Source organism: Salmo trutta, chromosome 18, assembly GCF_901001165.1.
Source record: "Salmo trutta chromosome 18, fSalTru1.1, whole genome shotgun sequence".
NCBI lineage: Eukaryota > Metazoa > Chordata > Actinopteri > Salmoniformes > Salmonidae > Salmo > Salmo trutta.
Window position 1 is genome coordinate 2,148,900 of NC_042974.1, and position 26,345 is coordinate 2,175,244.

The 26,345-nt window shown below is 45.2% G+C and overlaps 1 protein-coding gene across 4 annotated transcripts in view; it reads right to left on the minus strand.

The window, feature by feature from the left end:
- Positions 1 to 26,345, minus strand: part of pald1a (phosphatase domain containing paladin 1a) — a 133,707-nt gene that overhangs the window by 99,682 nt on the left and 7,680 nt on the right. The window contains exon 2 of one of the 4 annotated variants that reach the window (XM_029697495.1): positions 18,567 to 19,195. The exons of 1 other annotated variant lie outside the window; for it this stretch is intronic. The gene's annotated coding sequence lies outside the window, so the exon portion shown is untranslated. Of the gene's footprint in view, positions 1 to 18,566; positions 19,294 to 26,345 lie in introns of those variants that run through there. 2 more of the 4 variants (XM_029697494.1, XM_029697497.1) reach the window with 2 other exon arrangements.

Genomic DNA, 26,345 nt, shown 5'->3' on the forward strand with positions numbered 1-26,345 from the left:
AAATGATTTCCTGCATTTCCATCAATTTCTGCATTTCCTGCCCTCATTTGAGATCATTTCCACACTGTCACGATATGGACAAAAATACTAGGCCTTATTTTTTAACCAAATGTTGCAATTCCGATTTAGATCAAAACCCTTAGGTAAACTTTTGGAATCATGGAAATAGAATGTTATAATTCTATAGTTAGAATTAGAGGTCGACCGATAAATCGGAATGGCCGATTAATTAGGGCCGATTTCAAGTTTTCATAACAATTCGTAATCGGCATCTTTGGACGCCGATGACATTGCACTCCATGAGGAGACTGCGTGGCAGGCTGACCACCTGTTACGCGAGTGCAGCAAGGAGCCACGGTAAGTTGCTAGCTAGCATTAAACTTATGTTATAAAAAAAACTATCAATCTTAACATAATCACTAGTTAACTACACATGGTTGATGATATTACTAGTTTAACTAGCTTGTCCTGCGTTGCATATAATCGATGCGGTGCCTGTTAATTTAGCATCGAATCACAGCCTACTTCACCAAACTGGTGATGATTTAACAAGCGCATTCGCAAAAAAAGCACAGTCGTTGCACCACTGTACCTAACCATAAACATCAATGCCTTTCTTAAAATCAATACACAAGTATATATTTTTAAACCTGCATATTTAGTTAAAAGAAATTCATGTTAGCTGGCAATATTAACTAGGGAAATTGTGTCACTTCTCTTGCGTTCTGTGCAAGCAGAGTCAGGGTATATGCAGCAGTTTGGGCCGCCTGGCTCGTTGCAAACTGTGTGAAGACCATTTCTTCCTAACAAAGACCGTAATTAATTTTCCAGAATTTTACATAATTATGACATAACATTGAAGGTTGTGCAATGAAAGAATAAACGTTTTGTTTTCGAAATTATAGTTTCCGGATTTGACCATATTAATGACCAAAGGCTCATATTTCTGTGTTTATTATATAATAATTAAGTCTATGATTTGATAGAGCAGTCTGACTGAGCGGTGGTAGGCAGCAGCAGGCTCGTAAGCATTCATTCAAACAGCACTTTCCTGCGTTTGCCAGCAGCACTTCGCAATGCTTGCTTCACAGCACTGTTTATGACTTCAAGCCTATCAACTACCGAGATTGGGCTGGTAATACTATAGTGCCTATAAGAACATCCAATAGTCAAAGGTATATGAAATACAAATGGTATAGAGAGAAATAGTCCTATAATAACTACAACCTAAAACTTCTTACCTGGGAATATTGAAGACTCATGTTTAAAGGAACCACCAACTTAAACGTTAGCTTTTTTACATGGCACATATTGCACTTTTACTTTCTTCTCCAACACTTTGTTTTTGCATTAGTTAAACCAAATTGAACATGTTTCATTATTTATTTGAGACTAAATAGATTTTATTTATGTATTATATTAAGTTAAAATAAAAGTGTTCATTCAGTATTGTTGTAATTGTCATTATTACAAATATAAATAAATAGGCCGATTAATCGGTATCAGCTTTTTTTGGTCCTCCAATAAATGAGTATCGGTGTTAAATACTCATAATCGGTCGACCTCTAGTTAGAATATAAATAATTGTGAGCACTTTTAATAGAGTCTTGTTTGACATGACAATGAATGAAAATGGACGAGTTACTGTGACAGGGTAGGAACCAAAGTGATGTTCAGTGTTTCCTAGGGGACCCTATAATCTTTGGCTACATGAAATCTATCTTTCGCCTATCCCTCTTTGATTTATAAGATACTGTTTGCTAGCCATCTAACTAGCGATTAGCGGCTAACACGATTTAGCTTAACTTGCTAAGAAAATACAAACTAGCTGTTTGCTGATGTAAGAAACACAAACTAAAATGCTTGTGGATTCATATTAAGATCAAAGTGGAAACAACATCGTTGTCATCAATATTGTTGCATGTGCTGCACTGACCATGCAGACTGAACGGAAGTGTCTCGTGGTCAAGCAACAACAAATGTGCTCCTTGAGTGACAGGGGGACCAGGTCTGTGTAGAGAAGAGAGAGAGAAGAAAGAAAGAAGAGAGAAAGAGAAAGAGAAAGAGAAAGAGAAAGAGAAAGAGAGAGAGAGAGAGAGAGAGAGAGAGAGAGAGAGAGAGAGAGAGAGAGAGAGAGAGAGAGAGAGAGAGAGAGAGAGAGAGAGAGAGAGAGAGAGAGAGAGAGAGAGAGAGAGAGAGAGAGAGAGAGAGAGAGAGAGAGAGAGACACACTCAAGTAGCGGAGTAAACTATAAAAATGGACGTTACACATGGCGTATCACATTTAACAAACCAAACATTCAAATACCGTTATAGAAGATAAAGTAGAAACCCAAACCGGTCTGTGCATAAATACCAGTTGCCTTGGTTACAACATGACTAAAATAGGTCCTTGACTCATGTTGACTGTCTGACTGTCCCAACAACACTCCACTAGTCTCCTAATCGCCGCTGTCTGACTGTCCCAACAACACTCCACTAGTCTCCTAATCACCGCTGTCTGACTGTCCCAACAACACTCCACTAGTCTCCTAATCACCGCTGTCTGACTGTCCCAACAACACTCCACTAGTCTCCTAATCACCGCTGTCTGACCGTCCCAACAACACTCCACTAGTCTCCTAATCGCCGCTGTCTGACTGTCCCAACAACACTCCACTAGTCTCCTAATCACCGCTGTCTGACTGTCCCAACAACACTCCACTAGTCTCCTAATCACCGCTGTCTGACTGTCCCAACAACACTCCACTAGTCTCCTAATCGCCGCTGTCTGACTGTCCCAACAACACTCCACTAGTCTCCTAATCACCTCTGTCTGAAGCTAAAAATTATTATGTATGTCTTAGTAGGTGAACGCTGCTCAGAGACTCCACGCTGGTCTCAGAGACTCCACGCTGGTCTCAGAGACTCCACGCTGGTCTCAGAGACTCCACGCTGGTCTCAGAGACTCCACGCTGGTCTCAGACTCCACGCTGGTCTCAGACTCCACGCTGGTCTCAGACTCCACGCTGGTCTCAGACTCCACGCTGGTCTCAGACTCCACGCTGGTCTCAGACTCCACGCTGGTCTCAGACTCCACGCTGGTCTCAGACTCCACGCTGGTCTCAGACTCCACGCTGGTCTCAGACTCCACGCTGGTCTCAGACTCCACGCTGGTCTCAGACTCCACGCTGGTCTCAGACTCCACGCTGGTCTCAGACTCCATCCCCTCCTCTCCTCTGCTGTGACTGTGCCGCTTGTTTTCCGCCATGTTCCAAATTGTGAATCACATTCCCAAAAAATCCCTTTCCTCTGGGTCCCCAGCTCCTTCCACCTACAGAGGGAACCCTTAGAGCTTACACAGTCCGTCCCCTTTACCTGGCTCTGGTATCAGCTACTGTGCTTATTGCCCCAGTCTAACAGCGTTGGTTCTCTACTTCTTTCTGTCCTCTTTGTGTAGGGTAGAAGTGAGAGAACTGTCCTGCCTGTCTGGTCCCTTGGGGGCCACTACATCTGACTGCCAGATGGCTGCTGGGGCTGGCAGGGGTGCCATTACACTATGAAGGGAATAGGGTGCCACTGGGGACAGAGCCAGGACAGGAGAAACAGCGCCAAGAGCAGACAGGAAACACAGCGCCAGGAGCAGACAGGAAACACAGCGCCAGGAGCAGACAGGAAACACAGCGCCAGGAGCAGACAGGAAACACAGCGCCAGGAGCAGACAGGAAACACAGCGCCAGGAGCAGACAGGAAACACAGCGCCAGGAGCAGACAGGAAACACAGCGCCAGGAGCAGACAGGAAACACAGCGCCAGGAGCAGACAGGAAACACAGCGCCAGGAGCAGACAGGAAACACAGCGCCAGGAGCAGACAGGAAACACAGCGCCAGGAGCAGACAGGAAGCAGACCTAATGGCACCCTTACCCTTAGTACACTACTTTTCACTAGAGTCCTATAAGTCCTATGAGTCCTATGGAGCTTGCCATTACTTTAAACCTCAGAGAAACAAACAAACACACACACTTTGGCCATGGTTGCACATAGGATATCAAGCAAACTGTGTAACCACTGTGACTTTAAGGGAATCTGATCATCAGATCTCCTGTGTCCAACACAATCATGTTATCGTCCTGTACAGGCCAGAGTATAGGCCAGGGTAGAGGCCAGGGTAGAGGCCAGGGTAGAGGCCAGGGTAGAGAGTATAGACCAAGGTATAGGGTATAGGCCAGGGTAGAGGCCAGGGTCTAGGGTATAAGCCAGGGTCTAGATCAGGGTATAGGCCAGATCCTCCTCTCCACCCTCTCCGAGCTGGGCATCTCCGGCGCGGCCCACGCTTGGATTGCGTCCTACCTGACAGGTCGCTCCTACCAGGTGGCGTGGCGAGAATCTGTCTCCGCACCACGTGCTCTCACCACTGTGTGTCCCCCAGGGCTCTGTTCTAGGCCCTCTCCTATTCTCACTATACACCAAGTCACTTGGCTCGGTCATATCCTCACATGGTCTCTCCTATCATTGCTACGCAGACGACACACAATTAATCTTCTCCTTTCCCCCTTCTGATAACCAGGCGGTGAATCGCATCTCTGCATGTCTGGCAGACATATCAGTGTGGATGACGGCTCACCACCTCAAGCTGAACCTCGGCAAGACGGAGCTGCTCTTCCTCCCGGGGAAGGACTGCCCGTTCCATGATCTCACCATCACGGTTGACAACTCCCTTGTGTCCTCCTCCCAGAGTGCTAAGAACCTTGGCGTGACCCTGGACAACACCCTGTCGTTCTCCACTAACATCAAGGCGGTGACCCGATCCTGTAGGTTCATGCTCTACAACATTCGCAGAGTACGACCCTGCCTCACACAGGAAGCGGCGCAGGTCCTAGTCCAGGCACTTGTCATCTCCCGTCTGGATTACTGCAACTCGCTGTTGGCTGGGCTCCCTGCCTGTGCCATTAAACCCCTACAACTCATCCAGAACGCCGCAGCCCGTCTGGTGTTCAACCTTCCCAAGTTCTCTCACGTCACCCCGCTCCTCCGCTCTCTCCACTGGCTTCCAGTTGAAGCTCGCATCCGCTACAAGTCCATGGTGCTTGCCTACGGAGCTGTGAGGGGAACGGCACCTCCGTACCTTCAGGCTCTGATCAGGCCCTACACCCAAACAAGGGCACTGCGTTCATCCACCTCTGGCCTGCTCGCCTCCCTACCTCTGAGGAAGCACAGCTCCCGCTCAGCCCAGTCAAAACTGTTCGCTGCTCTGGCACCCCAATGGTGGAACAAGCTCCCTCACGACGCCAGGACAGCGGAGTCAATCACCACCTTCCGGAGACACCTGAAACCCCACCTCTTTAAGGAATACCTGGGATAGGATAAAGTAATCCTTCTAACCCCCCCCCCCCCACCCAAAATATTTAGATGCACTATTGTAAAGTGGTTGTTCCACTGGATATCTTAAGGTGAATGCACCAATTTGTAAGTCGCTCTGGATAAGAGCGTCTGCTAAATGACTTAAATGTAAAATGTAGACCAGGGTCTAGGGTATAGACCAGGGAATAGGCCAGGGTCTAGGGTATAGACCAGGGTATAGACCAGGGTATAGGGTATAGACCAGGGTATAGGCCAGGGTATAGACCAGGGTATAGGGTATAGACCAGGGTATAGGCCAGGGTATAGGCCAGGGTATAGGCCAGGGTATAGGCCAGGGTATAGGGTATAGACCAGGGTATAGGGTATAGACCAGGGTATAGACCAGGGTATAGGGTATAGGCCAGGGTATAGGCCAGGGTCTAGGCCAGGGTCTAGGCCAGGGTCTAGGCCAGGGTCTAGGCCAGGGTCTAGGGTATAGACCAGGGTCTAGGGTATAGACCAGGGTATAGACCAGGGTATAGGGTATAGACCAGGGTCTAGGCCAGGGTATAGGGTATAGACCAGGGTCTAGGGTATAGACCAGGGTATAGACCAGGGTATAGTGTATAGACCAGGGTATAGACCAGGGTCTAGGCCAGGGTATAGACCAGGGTATAGGGTATAGATCAGGGTATAGAACAGGGTATAGACCAGGGTCTAGGCCAGGGTATAGGGTATAGACCAGGGTATAGGGTATAGACCAGGGTATAGAACATTACATTCAAGGCAATAAAACACTGCAGTGATAAAGCAAGCATTCTTACATGATTCTCAATTTGATTAAGACCATGTGAGTGGACGTGACCGCGTAAGCAACGGCATGGCGAAACGGTTTCATTAAGGCCTTAAAGTCTCCTTTCATTGATATTTCCTGAGAAAGAGATTTAGACAGGAAGAGAGAGAGAGATTTAGACAGGAAGAGAGAGAGAGAGATTTAGACAGGAAGAGAGAGAGAGAGATTTAGACAGGAAGAGAGAGAGAGAGATTTAGACAGGAAGAGAGAGAGAGAGATTTAGACAGGAAGAGAGAGAGAGAGATTTAGACAGGAAGAGAGAGAGAGAGATTTAGACAGGAAGAGAGAGAGAGAGATTAGACAGAAAGAGAGAGAGAGAGATTTAGACAGGAAGAGAGAGAGAGAGATTTAGACAGGAAGAGAGAGAGAGAGATTTAGACAGGAAGAGAGAGAGAGAGATTTAGACAGGGAGAGAGAGAGAGAGATTTAGACAGGAAGAGAGAGAGAGAGATTTAGACAGGAAGAGAGAGAGAGAGATTTAGACAGGAAGAGAGAGAGAGAGATTTAGACAGGAAGAGAGAGAGAGAGATTTAGACAGGAAGAGAGAGAGAGATTTAGACAGGAAGAGAGAGAGAGATTTAGACAGGAAGAGAGAGAGAGATTTAGACAGGAAGAGATTTAGACAGGAAGAGAGAGAGATTTAGACAGGAAGAGAGAGAGAGATTTAGACAGGAAGAGAGAGAGAGATTTAGACAGGAAGAGAGAGAGAGATTTAGACAGGAAGAGAGAGAGAGATTTATACAGGAAGAGAGAGAGAGATTTAGACAGGAAGAGAGAGAGAGATTTATACAGGAAGAGAGAGAGATTTATACAGGAAGAGAGAGAGAGATTTAGACAGGAAGAGAGAGAGAGATTTAGACAGGAAGAGAGAGAGAGAGAGAGAGAGATTTAGACAGGAAGAGAGAGAGAGAGAGAGAGATAGAGAGAGAGGTCTGCCATATCGTAGCCGTTTATGGCTTCCTAGCTAAATGATTTATTATGTTGATGCTGAATGATATTTTCTCCAGAAGTTAAGCGGATTTTGCCTACTTCTGAATCTTCTGAATCAGTTCCTAAGGCTCTTTGCCTTGTGGCCCCCAGCAGCCTTCCCACCTAAAGCTAAAGAAATGCTCATGTAGAATACAGACAGGGCACTAATTACAGTCATGGCCGACCGCATTCAGAAGTACTCCCATTTAAACATCAGTGCCAACCAACCAGCCACCATGCCATGCCAACATGGTCTGAAGGCCATGGAACACTGAGACTCCATGCAGCCAGCATGCCATGCCAACATGGTCTGAAGGCCATGGAACACAGAGACTCCATGCAGCCAGCATGCCATGCCAACATGGTCTGAAGGCCATGGAACACAGAGACTCCATGCAGCCAGCATGCCATGCCAACATGGTCTGAAGGCCATGGAACACAGAGACTCCATGCAGCCAGCATGCCATGCCAACATGGTCTGAAGGCCATGGAACACAGAGACTCCATGCAGCCAGCATGCCATGCCAACATGGTCTGAAGGCCATGGAACACTGAAACACTCTCAGACCATAGAAAAATGAGAACTGTGGAGGGCTTCCCTCCAACATCAACCCTCCCTCCCTTCCAATCTCCCTCCCTTCCACCCACCCGACAGCCAGCATTGGTCCCTTTCAAAGCGGGGGACCAGCCTATTTAAATTCCACCAGTGTCCCAACTTTGCTGTAGAAGCTCCTTCATGCAGACAAAAGGGTTCTAAATGAGAGAGAGACAGACAAACAGACAGACAGAGAGAGACAGACAAACAGACAGACAGACAAAGAGAGTGAAAGAGAGAGAGCGACAGAGAGAAAGAGAGACAGAGAGCGAAAGAAAGAGACAGAGAGAGAGAGAGATAGAGAGACAAAGTGAAAGAATGAGAGACAGAGAGACAGACAGAGAGAAAGACAGAAACAGAGAGAGAGGCCGAGAGACCAACAGAGAGAGATAGACAGAGAGAGACAGACAGAGAGAGACAGACAGAGAGAGAAAGACAGAGAGAGAAAGACAGAAACAGAAAGACAGAGAGAGACAGAGAGAGAGAGACAGAGACAGAGAGAGACAGAGAGAGAGAGACAGACAGAGAGAGAGAAAGACAGAAACAGAAAGACAGAGAGAGACAGAGAGGGAGAGAGAGAGACAGAGACAGAGAGAGACAGAGAGAGAGAGACAGACAGAGAGAGAGAAAGACAGAAACAGAAATACAGAGAGAGACAGAGAGAGACAGAGAGAGAGAGAGAGAGAAAGCCAGAAACAGAGAGACAGAGAGAGACAGAGAGAGACAGAGAGAGACAGAGAGAGACAGAGAGAGACAGAGAGAGACAGAGAGAGACAGAGAGAGACAGAGAGAGACAGAGAGAGACAGAGACAGAGAGAGAGACAGACAGAGAGAAAGACAGAAACAGAAAGACAGAGAGAGACAGAGAGGGAGAGAGAGAGAGAGACAGACAGAGAGAGACAGAGAGACAGGAAGGAGCATGCAGCTGCTGCAGGATACATCTGTCAGGAGCCTGGTGTGGTGGCTGCCAGGAGCCTGGTGTGGTGGCCTCAGCCGGTTAATAAGAGGAAGGATACAGAGGAGGCCTGCAGAGAGCTCCTTATTCACAGCACGGGAGATGTGAGGGGATCTCTCTCTCAACGGAACATAATGCGAGCTAGAGGATCAGAAGTTCATGGACATTGATGATTTCCATGGAGGACATTCACTTAGTCTGACAATGAGAGAGGAACAGACAGTAACAGTCTGACAGACAGGAATAGAAAAGCTGGGTGTGTCCTATGTTTTGGTAATAAAATACAAGGTCATGTGTTCTCTCATCTTACTATCTTGTCTATTTTATATATTGTATCTGTGTAAATATCTATGTATATCCGTGTTTAATTTGACTGCAATTTGGGATAAAGAAAAGTAAGTTGGTCCCCTGATGAGGTCAACTAACAGAGCAACAGGCCTTTCTGATGAGGTCAACTAACAGAGCAACAGGCCTTTCTGATGAGGTCAACTAACAGAGTAACAGGCCTTTCTGATGAGGTCAACTAACAGAGCAACAGGCCTTTCTGATGAGGTCAACTAACAGAGCAACAGGCCTTTCTGATGAGTTCAACTAACAGAGCAACAGGCCTTTCTGATGAGGTCAACTAACAAAGCAACAGGCCTTTCTGATGAGGTCAACTAACAGAGCAACAGACCTTTCTGATGAGGTCAACTAACAGAGCAACAGGCCTTTCTGATGAGGTCAACTACCAGAGCAACAGGCCTTTCTGATGAGGTCAACTAACAGAGCAACAGGCCTTTCTGATGAGGTCAACTAACAGAGCAACAGGCCTTTCTGATGAGGTCAACTAACAGAGCAACAGGCCTTTCTGATGAGGTCAACTAACAGAGCAACAGGCCTTTCTGATGAAGTCAACTAACTGAGTAACAGGCCTTTCTGATGAGGTCAACTAACAGAGCAACAGGCCTTTCTCATGAGGTCAACTAACAGAGCAACAGGCCTTTCTGATGAGGTCAACTAACAGAGCAACAGGCCTTTCTGATGAGGTCAACTAACAGAGCAACAGGCCTTTCTGATGAGGCCAACTAACAGAGCAACAGGCCTTTCTGATGAGGTCAACTAAGAGAGTAACAGGCCTTTCTGATGAGGTCAACTAACAGAGTAACAGGCCTTTCTGATGAGGTCAACTAACAGAGCAACAGGCCTTTCTGATGAGGTCAACTAACAGAATGATGCTGGCATTCTGCTTAGAAGGCCAGCATCCCGGAGTCGCCTCTTCACTGTTGCCGTTGAGACCTGGTGTTTTGTGGGTACTATTTAATGAAGCTGCCAGTTGAGGACTTGTGAGGCGTCTGTTTCTCAAACTAGACACTCTAATGTACTTGTCCTCTTGCTCAGTTGTGCACCGGTGCCTCCCACTCCTCTTTCTATTCTGGTTAGAGCCAGTTTGCGCTGTTCGGTGAAGGGAGTAGCGTTGTATGAGATCTTCAGTTTCTTGGCAATTTCTCGCATGGAATAGCCTTCATTTGTCCTCAGAACAAGAATAGATTGACGAGTTTCAGAAGAAAGTTCTTTGTTTCTGGCCATTATAAGCCTGTAATCGAACCCACAAATACTGATGCTCCAGATACTCAACTAGTCTAAAGGCCAGTTTTATTGCTTCTTTAAACAGTTTCCAGCTGTACTAACATAATTGCAAAAGGGTTTTCTAATGATCAATTAGCATTTTAAAATGATAAACTTGGATTAGCTAACACAATGTGCCATTGTAACACAGGAATGATGGTTGCTGATAATGGGCCTCTGTACGCCTATGTAGATATTCCATTAAAAGAAATTATACAATAGTCATTGTTAATGTTGTCAATGTCCACACTGTATTTCTGATCAATTTGATGTTATTTTAATGGACGAAAAATGTGCTTTTCTTTCAAAAACAAGGACATTTCTAAGTGACCCAAAGCTTTTGAACAGTAGTGTAGACTGTGAAGGGCTGCTTCACATGCTGCATCAGATTCTCTTTTATCACCGAGGTCAGGGTCACAGAGAAGTGGGACTCCACAGGACTCCACAGGACATTGGTCCAATATCACAGCCGGCGTTGCCACGGAAATTAGCTCAGCGCTTCCTCTAACAGAAAAAATATATATTTTAGTTTCAACATTTCCTCTTCAACAGTTGAGTTCCCATGAAATCAGCATATTGTGCAATTGTTGAAGATTAAAATATCCAAAATGCACCCAATGTTTTTTGTTTTTTGAAAAGTTAATGTCTTCTGACTGAGATGTTTATCAGAAAACAACTGTTGAAAGAGGAAGACATGAGGACAACAGTTTGTGCACAAGGACGATGTTTGTTGCTGCACCCATTATTTTGCAATACGGTTTGTGAATGAAAGCCCTTCGCTTCCTACCCACGGGGTACAGGCCCTTCGCTTCCTACCCACGGGGTACAGGCCCTTAGCCTCCTACCCACAGGGTACAGGCCCTTAGCTTCCCTCCTACAGGGTACAGGCCCTTCGCTTCCCTCCTACAGGGTACAGGCCCTTCGCTTCCCTCCTACAGGGTACAGGCCCTTAGCTTCCCTCCTACAGGGTACAGGCCCTTAGCTTCCCTCCTACAGGGTACAGGCCCTTAGCTTCCCTCCTACAGGGTACAGGCCCTTAGCTTCCCTCCTACAGGGTACAGGCCCTTAGCTTCCCTCCTACAGGGTACAGGCCCTTCGCTTCTCACCCACAGGGTACAGGCCCTTAGCTTCCCTCCTACAGGGTACAGGCCCTTAGCTTCCCTCCTACAGGGTACAGGCCCTTAGCTTCCCTCCTACAGGGTACAGGCCCTTAGCTTCCCTCCTACAGGGTACAGGCCCTTAGCTTCCCTCCTACAGGGTACAGGCCCTTAGCTTCCCTCCTACAGGGTACAGGCCCTTAGCTTCCCTCCTACAGGGTGCAGGCCCTTAGCTTCCCACCCACAGGGTGCAGGCCCTTAGCTTCCCTCCTACAGGGTGCAGGCCCTTAGCTTCCCTCCTACAGGGTGCAGGCCCTTAGCTTCCCTCCTACAGGGTGCAGGCCCTTAGCTTCCCACCTACAGGGTGCAGGCCCTTAGCTTCCCACCCACAGGGTGCAGGCCCTTAGCTTCCCACCCACAGGGTGCAGGCCCTTAGCTTCCCACCCACAGGGTGCAGGCCCTTAGCTTCCCACCCACAGGGTGCAGGCCCTTAGCTTCCCACCCACAGGGTGCAGGCCCTTAGCTTCCCACCTACAGGGTGCAGGCCCTTAGCTTCCCACCCACAGGGTGCAGGCCCTTAGCTTCCCACCCACAGGGTGCAGGCCCTTAGCTTCCCACCCACAGGGTGCAGGCCCTTAGCTTCCCACCCACAGGGTGCAGGCCCTTAGCTTCCCACCCACAGGGTGCAGGCCCTTAGCTTCCCACCCACAGGGTGCAGGCCCTTAGCTTCCCACCCACAGGGTGCAGGCCCTTAGCTTCCCACCCACAGGGTGCAGGCCCTTAGCTTCCCACCCACAGGGTACAGGCCCTTAGCTTCCCTCCTATAGGGTACAGGCCCTTAGCTTCCCTCCTACAGGGTACAGGCCCTTAGCTTCCCTCCTACAGGGTTCAGGCCCTTAGCTTCCCTCCTACAGGGTGCAGGCCCTTAGCTTCCCACCCACAGGGTGCAGGCCCTTAGCCTATTCACTGATAATTCTAAGGGCCTGCACCCTGTGGGTGGGAAGCTTCCACCCACAGAAAGACTTAATGAATGAAAGAAAGAAAGATATCCCATCCGGTATACTACTGAGTGACACAGTACAGTAGATATCCGGTATACTACTGAGTGACACAGTACAGTAGATATCCGGTATACTACTGAGTGACACAGTACAGTAGATATCCGGTATACTACTGAGTGACACAGTACAGTAGATATCCGGTATACTACTGAGAGACACAGTACAGTAGATATACGGTATACTACTGAGAGACACAGTACAGTAGATATACGGTATACTACTGAGTGACACAGTACAGTAGATATACGGTATACTACTGAGTGACACAGTACAGTAGATATACGGTATACTACTGAGTGACACAGTACAGTAGATATACGGTATACTACTGAGTGACACAGTACACTAGATATACGGTATACTACTGAGTGACACAGTACACTAGATATCCGGTATACTACTGAGTGACACAGTACACTAGATATACGGTATACTACTGAGTGACACAGTACAGTAGATATACGGTATACTACTGAGTGACACAGTACACTAGATATACGGTATACTACTGAGTGACACAGTACAGTAGATATACGGTATACTACTGAGTGACACAGTACACTAGATATCCGGTATACTACTGAGTGACACAGTACAGTAGATATACGGTATACTACTGAGTGACACAGTACACTAGATATCCGGTATACTACTGAGTGACACAGTACACTAGATATACGGTATACTACTGAGTGACACAGTACAGTAGATATACGGTATGCTACTGAGTGACACAGTACAGTAGATATACGGTATACTACTGAGTGACACAGTACAGTAGATATACGGTATACTACTGAGTGACACAGTACACTAGATATACGGTATACTACTGAGTGACACAGTACATTAGATATACGGTATACTACTGAGTGACACAGTACATTAGCATTAAAACATGAAAATCCTACTGTCCAATAAATGATAGCAATGTAGTCAAAAGGTTTCCATGTCCATTCTGTTTCTAGGGAAAATTAATACTGTATACTTTACACTGCTGTCTTTCTGTTTTAATACTGTATACTTTACACTGTTGTCTTTCTGTTTTAATACTGTATACTTTACACTGTTGTCTTTAAAATATATTTATGTTTTATTGTCACATACACTGGATAGGTGCAGTGTAATGTGTTGTTTTACAGGGTCAGCCATAGTAGTATGATAGGTGCAGTGTAATGTGTTGTTTTACAGGGTCAGCCATAGTAGTATGATAGGTGTTGTTTTACAGGGTCAGTCATAGTAGTATGATAGGTGTTGTTTTACAGGGTCAGTCATAGTAGTATGATAGGTGCAGTGTAATGTGCTGTTTTACAGGGTCAGCCATAGTAGTATGATAGGTGCAGTGAAATGTGTTGTTTTACAGGGTCAGTCATAGTAGTATGATAGGTGTTGTTTTACAGGGTCAGCCATAGTAGTATGATAGGTGCAGTGTAATGTGTTGTTTTACAGGGTCAGTCATAGTAGTGTGATAGGTGTTGTTTTACAGGGTCAGTCATAGTAGTATGATAGGTGTTGTTTTACAGGGTCAGCCATAGTAGTATGATAGGTGTTGTTTTACAGGGTCAGTCATAGTAGTATGATAGGTGTTGTTTTACAGGCTCAGCCATAGTAGTATGATAGGTGCAGTGTAATGTGTTGTTTTACAGGGTCAGTCATAGTAGTATGATAGGTGTTGTTTTACAGGGTCAGCCATAGTAGTATGATAGGTGTTGTTGTACAGGGTCAGTCATAGTAGTGTGATAGGTGTTGTTGTACAGGGTCAGCCATAGTAGTATGATAGGTGTTGTTGTACAGGGTCAGTCATAGTAGTATGATAGGGGTTGTTTTACAGGGTCAGCCATAGTAGTATGATAGGTGTTGTTGTACAGGGTCAGCCATAGTAGTATGATAGGTGTTGTTGTACAGGGTCAGCCATAGTAGTATGATAGGGGTTGTTTTACAGGGTTAGCCATAGTACAGCACCCCTGGAGCCAATCAGAAAGCTGTAACCTATAGACTGGCTACCTGCCACCCTAATAACAGGCCTGCAGAAACATAAACCACTAGTGGTTTAATCACATTTAAAAAGACAGAATGCCATGTTTTGACCACACTGCCCTCTTCCAGGAACATAAACCCCTAGTGGTTTAATCACATTTAAAAAGACAGAATGCCATGTTTTGACCACACTGCCCTCTTCCAGGAACATAAACCACTAGTGGTTTAATCACATTTAAAAAGAGAGAATGCCATGTTTTGACCACACTGCCCTCTTCCAGGAACACGTGGTCCTCTGTAACTCAGTTGGTAGAGCATGGCTCTTTTGCAACGCCAGGATAATTGGTTCGATTCCCGGGACCACCCCTTACGTTAAAACATGTATGCACGCATGACTAAGTCTCTGTGGATAAAAGTCTCTGCTAAATGTTAGAATATTACTATTATTAAAATCCTACCTGTTAACTTTTGCTACCCAGTAATAAATGTTGAACGTGACTAACGGCACTCGTTAGTCACATTCCGTTCCCTCACGAGGGCCCGTCCCAAATGGCTCCCTATTCACTACATAGTGCACTGCTTATGTAGCCCTGGTCAAAAGTAGTGCACTATATAGGGAATAGGGTACCACAGGGCTCGGGCCTAAAGTAGTGCACTATATAGGGAATAGGGTCCAAATTATGACACAGACCCGACGCTTGTCAGTTAAAGCAGAGAGCGTTTAAAAAAAGGAATGGTAAATCTATTTTTGAACCAGTACTATGTAATTTACTTTATTTCAAGATGGTAATTTCATCTCCCCCTATGATTTCAAGGCTGAAGTAATGTGGCCTGGATGTTTTCTGAAACCCCAGAGAACGTAGCTGCCAACACTGTGCTGTCAGCACCGTGAGGACGTCGGACAACATGTCAGAACGAGGAGCTAAAAACCAAACTAAACCAGATTTGCAGAATCGCCTCTCAAATGCTTTCCATTCAACCCAGAACCACCTTGTTTCTCCCCTCAGCGGCTATTAAGAAGGTCAAGTCAGTTTACAACGTCCTCCACATGTAAACACCAGACTGGCAGAACGGCCTCACTACACTCACAATGTCTTGCTATACATCTTTACTATACATCTGTTACATCATTCACTTTCACATCATTTCTTGTCGTGATGCGTGTCTTGTCCTATATTTTCATTTAATTTATTTGTCTTTTTATAATCCCATCCCCCGTCCCCGCAGGAGGCCTATTGGTAGGCCGTCACTGTAAATAAAAATTTGTTCTTAACTGACCTGCCTAGTTAAATAAAAAGGTTAAATAAAAAGTTCAATAAAGGTGCAATAAATACAACATTTGAGAGACACCTTGATAGGAGTTATTGTCAACTTGGTATGGTCTCCCAGCATGCTCTGCATTCTCAGGAGTAAGGAGGACTACCTAAAGATAGCACAGTGGTGATGTAATGATCCCAGATCAGCAGGAAATAGGGAGGACAGAGACGATCTATCCATCAGTAACCACCACTCCTCATTGTGTTCCAAAATCTAAACCAAATCAAATGTATTTATATAGCCCTTCTTACATCAGCTGATATCTCAAAGTGCTGTACAGAAACCCAGCCTAAAACCCCAAACAGCAAGCAATGCAGGTGTAGAAGCACGGTGGCTAGGAAAAACTCCCTAGGAAAAACTCCCTGGAAAGGCCAAAACCTAGGAAGAAACCTAGAGAGGAACCAGGCTATGAGGGGTGGCCAGTCCTCTTCTGGCTGTGCCGGGTGGAGATTATAACAGCACATGGCCTAGATGTTCAAATGTTCAAAAATGACCAGCATGGTCAAATAATAATAATCATAGTAGTTGTCGAGGGTGCAACAAGTCAGTAACACAAGAGTAAGTGTCAGTTGGCTTTTTCATAGCCGATCTTTGAGAGTATCTCTACCGCTCCTGCTGTCTCTAGAGAGTTGAAAACAGCAGGTTCCAAGACCCCAGCAGTATGAAGGCCTGGGTTCAGGTGACTGGCTGGTCACTGCACTAATGTTGTGTACAACAGGTTGTCCTTCATTCTAAAACACAGGGGGGCGGCTGTGTGTAGGTTCACTATGCACACATTTACAAATAACCATGGCATATGGCACTGTGGGGTATGCCGACATGACATTCTGTCGTCTGGAAGGACAAGCATCAGACAAGACACCCTTCCACATAGTATAGCACGGAAACTCCCTACATGTCATTCACATGTTGTTGACAGGGACAGACACGGAGCGTTTCTGCAACATGCTCAGAAAGACCTGTCAGAATGATCCTTCTGAAGGTGCATCGTTTCTCCCTGAAGTAGGACTGTACTGCTAACCCAAGAGAAACAGAGAATACAAGCCTATCAGTACCTGTGTTCCTGAAGTAGTACTGTACTGCTAACCCAAGAGAAACAGAGAATACAAGCCTTGCAGTACCTGTGTTCCTGAAGTAGTACTGTACTGCTAACCCAAGAGAAACAGAGAATACAAGCCTTGCAGTACCTGTGTTCCTGAAGTAGTACTGTACTGCTAACCCAAGAGAAACAGAGAATAAAAGCCTTGCAGTACCTGTGTCCCTGAAGTAGTACTGTACTGCTAACCCAAGAGAAACAGAGAATAAAAGCCTTGCAGTACCTGTGTCCCTGAAGTAGTACTGTACTGCTAACCCAAGAGAAACAGAGAATACAAGCCTTGCAGTACCTGTGTCCCTGAAGTAGTACTGTACTGCTAACCCAAGAGAAACAGAGAATACAAGCCTATCCGTACCTGTGTTCCTGAAGTAGTACTGTACTGCTAACCCAAGAGAAACAGAGAATACAAGCCTTGCAGTACCTGTGTCCCTGAAGTAGTACTGTACTGCTAACCCAAGAGAAACAGAGAATACAAGCCTTGCAGTACCTGTGTTCCTGAAGTAGTACTGTACTGCTAACCCAAGACAAACAGAGAATACAAGCCTTGCAGTACCTGAAGTAGTACTGTACTGCTAACCCAAGAGAAACAGAGAATAAAAGCCTTGCAGTACCTGAAGTAGTACTGTACTGCTAACCCAAGAGAAACAGAGAATACAAGCCTATCAGTACCTGTGTTCCTGAAGTAGTACTGTACTGCTAACCCAAGAGAAACAGAGAATACAAGCCTTGCAGTACCTGTGTTCCTGAAGTAGTACTGTACTGCTAACCCAAGACAAACAGAGAATACAAGCCTTGCAGTACCTGAAGTAGTACTGTACTGCTAACCCAAGAGAAACAGAGAATACAAGCCTTGCAGTACCTGAAGTAGTACTGTACTGCTAACCCAAGAGAAACAGAGAATACAAGCCTTGCAGTACCTGTGTACCTGAAGTAGTACTGTACTGCTAACCCAAGAGAAACAGAGAATACAAGCCTATCAGTACCTGTGTCCCTGAAGTAGTACTGTACTGCTAACCCAAGAGAAACAGAGAATACAAGCCTTGCAGTACCTGAAGTAGTACTGTACTGCTAACCCAAGAGAAACAGAGAATAAAAGCCTTGCAGTACCTGTGTTCCTGAAGTAGTACTGTACTGTTAACCCAAGAGAAACAGAGAATACAAGCCTATCAGTACCTGAAGTAGTACTGTACTGTTAACCCAAGAGAAACAGAGAATACAAGCCTTGCAGTACCTGAAGTAGTACTGTACTGTTAACCCAAGAGAAACAGAGAATACAAGCCTTGCAGTACCTGTGTCCCTGAAGTAGTACTGTACTGCTAACCCAAGAGAAACAGAGAATACAAGCCTTGCAGTACCTGAAGTAGTACTGTACTGCTAACCCAAGAGAAACAGAGAATACAAGCCTTGCAGTACCTGTGTACCTGAAGTAGTACTGTACTGCTAACCCAAGAGAAACAGAGAATAAAAGCCTTGCAGTACCTGTGTTCCTGAAGTAGTACTGTACTGTTAACCCAAGAGAAACAGAGAATACAAGCCTATCAGTACCTGAAGTAGTACTGTACTGTTAACCCAAGAGAAACAGAGAATACAAGCCTTGCAGTACCTGAAGTAGTACTGTACTGCTGACCCAAGAGAAACAGAGAATAAAAGCCTTGCAGTACCTGAAGTAGTACTGTACTGCTGACCCAAGAGAAACAGAGAATACAAGCCTTGCAGTACCTGTGTCCTGCTGCTGCACACCATCCAGGGGGTGGAAGTCTTGAAGATTGAGAATAAAACGAGACAACAGTCTTTGTCTCCGTCAGACTGACATTCTTCCAGTCCCCTCTGCTCTGCTCTCTGTGGTTGTCGAGGCTGGCTTCAGTCCGGTGGTTGACTGTGTCCGGCTGTTAAGGTCTGGTCTGTTCAGGCAGGTTCCAGTCCGGTGGTTGACTGTGTCTGTTAAGGTCTAGTCTGTTCAGGCAGGTTCCAGTCCGGTGGTTGACTGTGTCTGTTCAGGCTGGTTCCAGTCCGGTGGTTGACTGTGTCTGTTCAGGCTGGTTCCAGTCCGGTGGTTGACTGTGTCTGTTCAGGCTGGTTCCAGTCCGGTGGTTGACTGTGTCTGTTCAGGCTGGTTCCAGTCCGGTGGTTGACTGTGTCTGTTCAGGCTGGTTCCAGTCCGGTGGTTGACTGTGTCTGTTCAGGCTGGTTTCAGTCCGGTGGTTGACTGTGTCTGTTCAGGCTGGTTCCAGTCCTACGTGAAGCGGTCGCTCATCATTAACACCTCCTTATAAAGAACGGACGAGTCAATGACGGAGCTCTTCAGTCAGTCAGGATGCAGTGGAGAGGAGTGGCAGGCAGACAGACAGCTAACTCACCACAGAGAGAGAGAGACACAGGAGTAGCAACGACTAAAGAACGACACAGCTCAGGAACAGACAGATTGTGACAGGGTGTGTTCGTGTGCACATGCATTTGAAGAGGATGTGGGGGAGGACTGAGTGCTTACTACTCATCAGCCAGTTCATCATCTAATCACCAGCTTGGGCTCCTGGAAACAGCATGCCTTCTACACAACAACAGACAGCACAGAGAGACAGCACACCTTCTACACAACGACAGACAGCACAGAGAGACAGCACGCCTTCTACACAACAACAGACAGCACAGAGAGACAGCACACCTTCTACACAACGACAGACAGCACAGAGAGACAGCACGCCTTCTACACAACGACAGACAGCACAGAGAGACAGCACGCCTTCTACACAACGACAGACAGCACAGAGAGACAGCACGCCTTCTACACAACGACAAACAGCACTAAGAGAGACAGCACGCCTTCTACACAACGACAGACAGCACAGAGAGACAGCACAGAGAGACAGCACGCCTTCTACACAACGACAGACAGCACAGAGAGACAGCACGCCTTCTACACAACGACAGACAGCACAGAGAGACAGCACGCCTTCTACACAACGACAGACAGCACAGAGAGACAGCACGCCTTCTACACAACGACAGACAGCACAGAGAGACAGCACGCCTTCTACACAACGACAGACAGCACAGAGAGACAGCACGCCTTCTACACAACGACAGACAGCACAGAGAGACAGCACGCCTTCTACACAACGACAGACAGCACAGAGAGACAGCACGCCTTCTACACAACGACAGACAGCACAGAGACAGCATGCCTTCTACACAACGACAGACAGCACAGAGAGACAGCACGCCTTCTACACAACGACAGACAGCACAGAGAGACAGCATGCCTTCTACACAACGACAGACAGACAGCACAGAGAGACAGCATGCCTTCTACACAACGACAGACAGACAGCACAGAGAGACAGCGTGCCTTCTACACAACGACAGACAGACAGCACAGAGAGACAGCGTGCCTTCTACACAACAACAGACAGCACAGAGAGACAGCGTGCCTTCTACACAACGACAGACAGCACAGAGAGACAGCGTACCTTCTACACAACGACAAACAGCACAGAGAGACAGCGTGCCTTCTACACAACGACAGACAGCACAGAGAGACAGCATGCCTTCTACACAACGACAGACAGCACAGAGAGACAGCATGCCTTCTACACAACGACAGACAGCACAGAGAGACAGCATGCCTTCTACACAACGACAGACAGCACAGAGAGACAGCGTACCTTCTACACAACGACAAACAGCACAGAGACAGCATGCCTTCTACACAACGACAGACAGCACAGAGAGACAGCATGCCTTCTACACAACGACAGACAGACAGCACAGAGAGACAGCATGCCTTCTACACAACGACAGACAGCACAGAGAGACAGCATGCCTTCTACACAACGACAGACAACACAGAGAGACAGCATGCCTTCTACACAACGACAGACAGCACAGAGACAGCATGCCTTCTACACAACGACAGACAGCACAGAGAGACAGCATGCCTTCTACACAACGACAGACAGCACAGAGAGACAGCGTGCCTTCTACACAACGACAGACAGACAGCACAGAGAGACAGCATGCCTTCTACACAACGACAGACAGCACAGAGAGACAGCATGCCTTCTACACAACGACAGACAGAACAGAGAAACAGCACAGACAGACAGACAGCAAAGACAGACAGCAAAGACAGACAGCACAGACAGCAAAGACAGACAGCACAGCACAGACAGACAGCAAAGACAGACAGCACAGAGAGACAGCACATACTGACAGCAAAGAAAGACAGCACAGAGAGACAGCACAGACTGACAGCAAAGAAAGACAGCACAGAGCCTCCATGCAGTCTCAAACACATGAACTGAACTCAAATTACGTCTGTGGTAAAAAATAATGATAATAATAATAAATAAATCTGTCAAATGGTAAAAAGAGACCAAGCACACTGCAATCTATGTTCCCATCATGGTTTATGAGTCCCAACGTTTCCAAACGTCACCCTCACTGTATACTGCAGAACTACCCAGACACACAGCACCCTGGGGAGATGGGTAATCACAGCACCCAGCTGAGAGGTAACCAGCACGTTGCTGCTATCGCGTAATGTACTGCCACGTACTAATTACTTCATTCATTAGCAATTAACGTATGATGTCATTTCATCTCAGAGGGCAAATAGACTTCCAGCTGAGATAATAGGAACAGCAGGCTAGGAACATCTGCTGCAGGTTGAGCTGTATACACAGGGCTGTGTGTCTGTGTGTTCTGACTGGAGGATGTAGTGGTAGTAGTCACACATCTGCTGCAGGTTGAGCTGTATACACAGGGCTGTGTGTCTGTGTGTTCTGACTGGAGGATGTAGTGGTAGTAGTCACACATCTGCTGCAGGTTGAGCTGTATACACAGGGCTGTGTGTCTGTGTGTTCTGACTGGAGGATGTAGTGGTAGTAGTAACACATCTGCTGCAGGTTGAGCTGTATACACAGGGCTGTGTGTCTGTGTGTTCTGACTGGAGGATGTAGTGGTAGTAGTAACACATCTGCTGCAGGTTGAGCTGTATACACAGGGCTGTGTGTCTGTGTGTTCTGACTGGAGGATGTAGTGGTAGTAGTAACACATCGTGTCATCTCTAGTCCTCACACACACACACACACACACACACACACACACCTGAGGTGGAGGAGCAGGAAGTGTAGCTCAATCAAGAAAGGATCTGTGATGACGTCAAATCTAATCTCGAAATGCTTACTGACAAGCCCTTTCCCAACAAATCAGAGGTAAAAACCAAGACTGCCTTGCCTCCGATATTCATCTCTCTACAGAAGAGAAAAGGAGCAGAGCAGAAGTGAGACGTGAGAAGACCGTTACAGCACATCTTCCATGACGGGACAGAGCAACATTCTCTCCACTAAGCTGTTTTACCAGTCAAAAGCAGAAGGATCAGGGTAATGTCCCCTATCTAAGTTCCCGACATCCTGCCCTGGCCAATATCCTTCTAACCCATATCCCCATGTCCAACATCCTTCTCTAATGTAACACAATGAATCCCTCCCTCCAGCTCTCCTTCCTTTTCCGCTCAGGGACTCAGTTCATTCTCCCCAGTGGCACAGCGCTGACACCTGTGTTTATAGTGTACTCTGTCTCCAACCTAGACAGAACTATGCGAAGACCCCTTCTCCAGACAAGAATGTAAATAAAAGAGTTCCAGACAGGGAGAACAAGGTTCTGCTTCACAGCCTCAAAGTATCACAGTATTTGATTTATTAGGAGAGAATAGAGCAGAGCTGCTCTGGAATAGATGGAGGACAATGTGCTGAGAATAGAAACAGGAATAAAAAATTAAAGAGAATAGAGAGTGCGGGCGAGTCAGAGAACAAACTAGCAGGATGTCTCTAGTGTAACGTCCCCTGAGACAAAGAGGTTGGAAATATATGTTGTAAGTGTGTCAGGTAATGTAGGCTAGAACATTTAAAAACACTCAGAGCTGATGTTGCGCCACCTAGTGGCAGAAACCACCATTGCACTACCTTGGCTTGGACATAAAAACATTATTCCAGAATGGCTAAGGAATTGATGATGGTAAGTAAATAAATTAGGGTTGACCCCATTTAGTCGACTGGTCGATTGTTTGGTCGAACGAGATTTCTTTAGTCGAGCAGTCGCATTTTAAAAAAAATAAGTATTTTTTTTACCTTGATTTAACTAGGCAAGTCAGTTAAGAACAAATTCTTATTTTCAATGACGGCCTAGGAACAGTGGGTTAACTGCCTTGTTCAGGGGAAGAACAACAGATTTTTACCTTGTCAGCTCGGGGATTCGATCGTACAACCTTTCGGTTACTAGTCCAATGCTCTTACTACTAGGCTCCCTGCCGCCACTTCCACGGGACAGTTGAGCTAACGTAGGCTAATGCAATTAGCATGAGGTTGTAAGTACCAAGAAAATTTCCCAGGACATAATCTTTCTGCCAATATCAGATATGTCTAAATTCTTGTTAATCTAACTGCACTGTCCAATTTATAGTAGCAATTACAGTGAAATAATACCATGCTATTGTTTGAGGAGAGTGCACAATGTTGAACATGAAAAGTTATTAATAAACAAATGAGGCACATTTTGGCAGTCTTGATACAAAAATTAGAACAGAAACGCAATGGTTCTTTGGATCAGTCTAAAACTTTGCACATACACTGCTGCTATCTAGTGGCCAAAATCTAAATTGCACCTGGGCTGGAATAATACATTTAAGGCCTTTCTCTTGCATTTCAAAGATGGGACAAAAAAATACAAAAGAACGGTTGTTTTTTTCTTTGTATCATCTTTTACCAGATCTATTGTGTTATATTCTGCAGCAGAGGGCGCAGAGATGAGGAAACTGCCCTTGCCTTAGCCTAATTGTCTAAGAAAATTGAGGAGAGTGGAAACGAAGTTAATTAGGTCTACAATCAATTGCCTAACTGTATAAATCATCCATATATATATACATAAATAATACAGATATTGCTTCTGTTGCCTGTTTGTTTAATAGCCTACTGATTCCGTGAGCATCAAGCCTCGCAATGGCAAAATGTCAGATAAAGCAGTTTCACAGATTTGGCTGTTTTTAAAAGCTGTAAAGGCTTTACAACAACAAAATATGTTAGAACAGACTAGTATTACTTAGAATGTATTTAGTGTTGTTTACACTGTTCCAAACAGGCAGATAAATAATATTGGAATCGAACAGCACCTATTTTTTTAAATTATTATTTAACTAGGCAAGTCAGTTAAGAACAAATTCTTATTTACAATGACAGCCTACCAGGGAACAGTGGGTTAACTGCCTTGTTCAGGGGCAGAACGACAGATTTTTACCTTGTCAGTTCGGGGGATTCGATCTTGCAACCTTTTGGTTACTAGTCCAACGCTCTAACCACTAGGCTACCTGCCACCCCATCTCCTTCTTATTGTTACTATTACTATTATGGTGATTATAATAATAAGTAATGTCATTATTAGCCTTTGTGTAGCAGCCTTGTATAACCAACATGGAGCTGAAGGCTTAAGAGTGTGTCATGTTTAGTCTGAATACCGTAACTTACATAGGCATATATTTTAATATATAGGCTACTGTATCAATCATTCATTTGTTCATGCCATCATACAGCACACAAGACATTTATGCTTTGAAATGCAATCAAGCATTTTTGGGGGGGAAGCTTTGAAAAATTAGCCTAAACAATGAATTAAATCACAATTCACGAATACATGGAACTGTTTTCAGTCTGCTGTAATAAAGGCTTTATATTTCTCCTTTGTTTTCCGTTAGAACAGACTCTCTGGTACATTTCTTTATAGAGGTCGACCGATTACGATTTTTCAACACCGATACCAATTATTGGAGGGCCAAAAAAAGCCGATACCGATTAAATCGGCCGATTTATATAAAAAAAAAATTATGACAATTACAACAATACTGAATGAACACTTATTTTAACTTAATATAATACATCAATAAAATCAATTTAGCCTCAAATAAATAATGAAACATGTTCAATTTGGTTTAAATAATGCAAAAACAAAAGTGTTGGAGAAGAAAGTAAAAGTGCAATATGTGCCATGTAAGAAAGCTAACGTTTAAGTTCCTTGCTCAGAACATGAGAACATATGAAAGCTGGTGGTTCCTTTTAACATGAGTCTTCAATATTCCCAGGTAAGAAGTTTTAGGTTGTAGTTATTATAGGAATTATAGGACTATTTCTCTCTATACGATTTCTATTCCATATACCTTTGACTATTGGATGTTTTTATAGGCACTTTAGTATTGCCAGTGTAACAGTATAGCTTCCGTCCCTCTCCTCGCTCCTACCTGGGCTCGAACCAGGAACACATCGACAACAGCCACCCTCGAAGCAGCGTTACCCATGTAGAGCAAGGGGAACAACTACTCCAAGTCTCAGAGCGAGTGACGTTTGAAACGCTATTAGCGCGCACCCGGCTAACTAGCTAGCCATTTCAAATCGGTTACACCAGACTAATCTTGGGAGTTGACAGGGCTGAAGTCATAAACCGCGCAATGCATTGCGAAGGGCTGTTTGAATGAATGCTTACGAGCCTGCTGCTGCCTAACATCGCTCAGTCAGACTGCTCTATCAAATCATAGACTTAATTATAATATAATAAACACACAGAAATACGAGCCTTAGGTCATTAATATGGTCGAATCCGGAAACTATCATCTCAAAAACAAAAAGTTTTTTTCTTTCAGTGAAATACGTCACCGGTCCGTATTTTATCTAACGGGTGGCATCCCTAAGTCTAAATATTCCTGTTACATTGCACAACCTTCAATGGTATGTCATAATTACTCAAAATTCTGGCAAATTAGTTCGCAACGAGCCAGGCAATGAACGCAAGAGCAGTGACACAATTTCATGTTAGCAGGCAATATTAACTAAATATGCAGGTTTAAAAATATATACTTGTGTATTGATTTTAAAGAAAGGCATTGATGTTTATGGTTAGGTACATTGGTGCAACGACAGTGCTTTTTTCGCAAATGCGCTTGTTAAATCATCACCCGTTTCTTGAAGTAGGCTGTGATTCAATGAAAAATTAACAGGCACCGCATCGATTATATGCAACGCAGGACACGTTACATAAACTAGTAATATCATCAACCATGTGTAGTTAACTAGTGATTATGTTAAGACTGATCGTTTTTTTATAAGATAAGTTTAATGCTAGCTAGCAACTTACCTTGGCTTCTTGCTGCCCTCGTGTAACAGGCTCCTCGTGGAGTGCAATGTAAGGCAGGTGGTTAGAGCGTTGGACTAGTAACCAGAAGGTTGCAAAAACGAATCCCCGAATCCCCCCTGAACAAGGCAGTTAACCCCCGTTCCTAGGCCGTCATTGAAAATAAGAATGGGTTCTTAATCTGACTTGCCTAGTTAAATAAAGGTGTAAAAAAAAAAATATATATATATATATATATATATTATATATAAGAATAATAATATTACGAAAAATAAAAATAAATAAATTAAAAATCGGCAAATCGGTGGCCAAAAATACCGATTACCG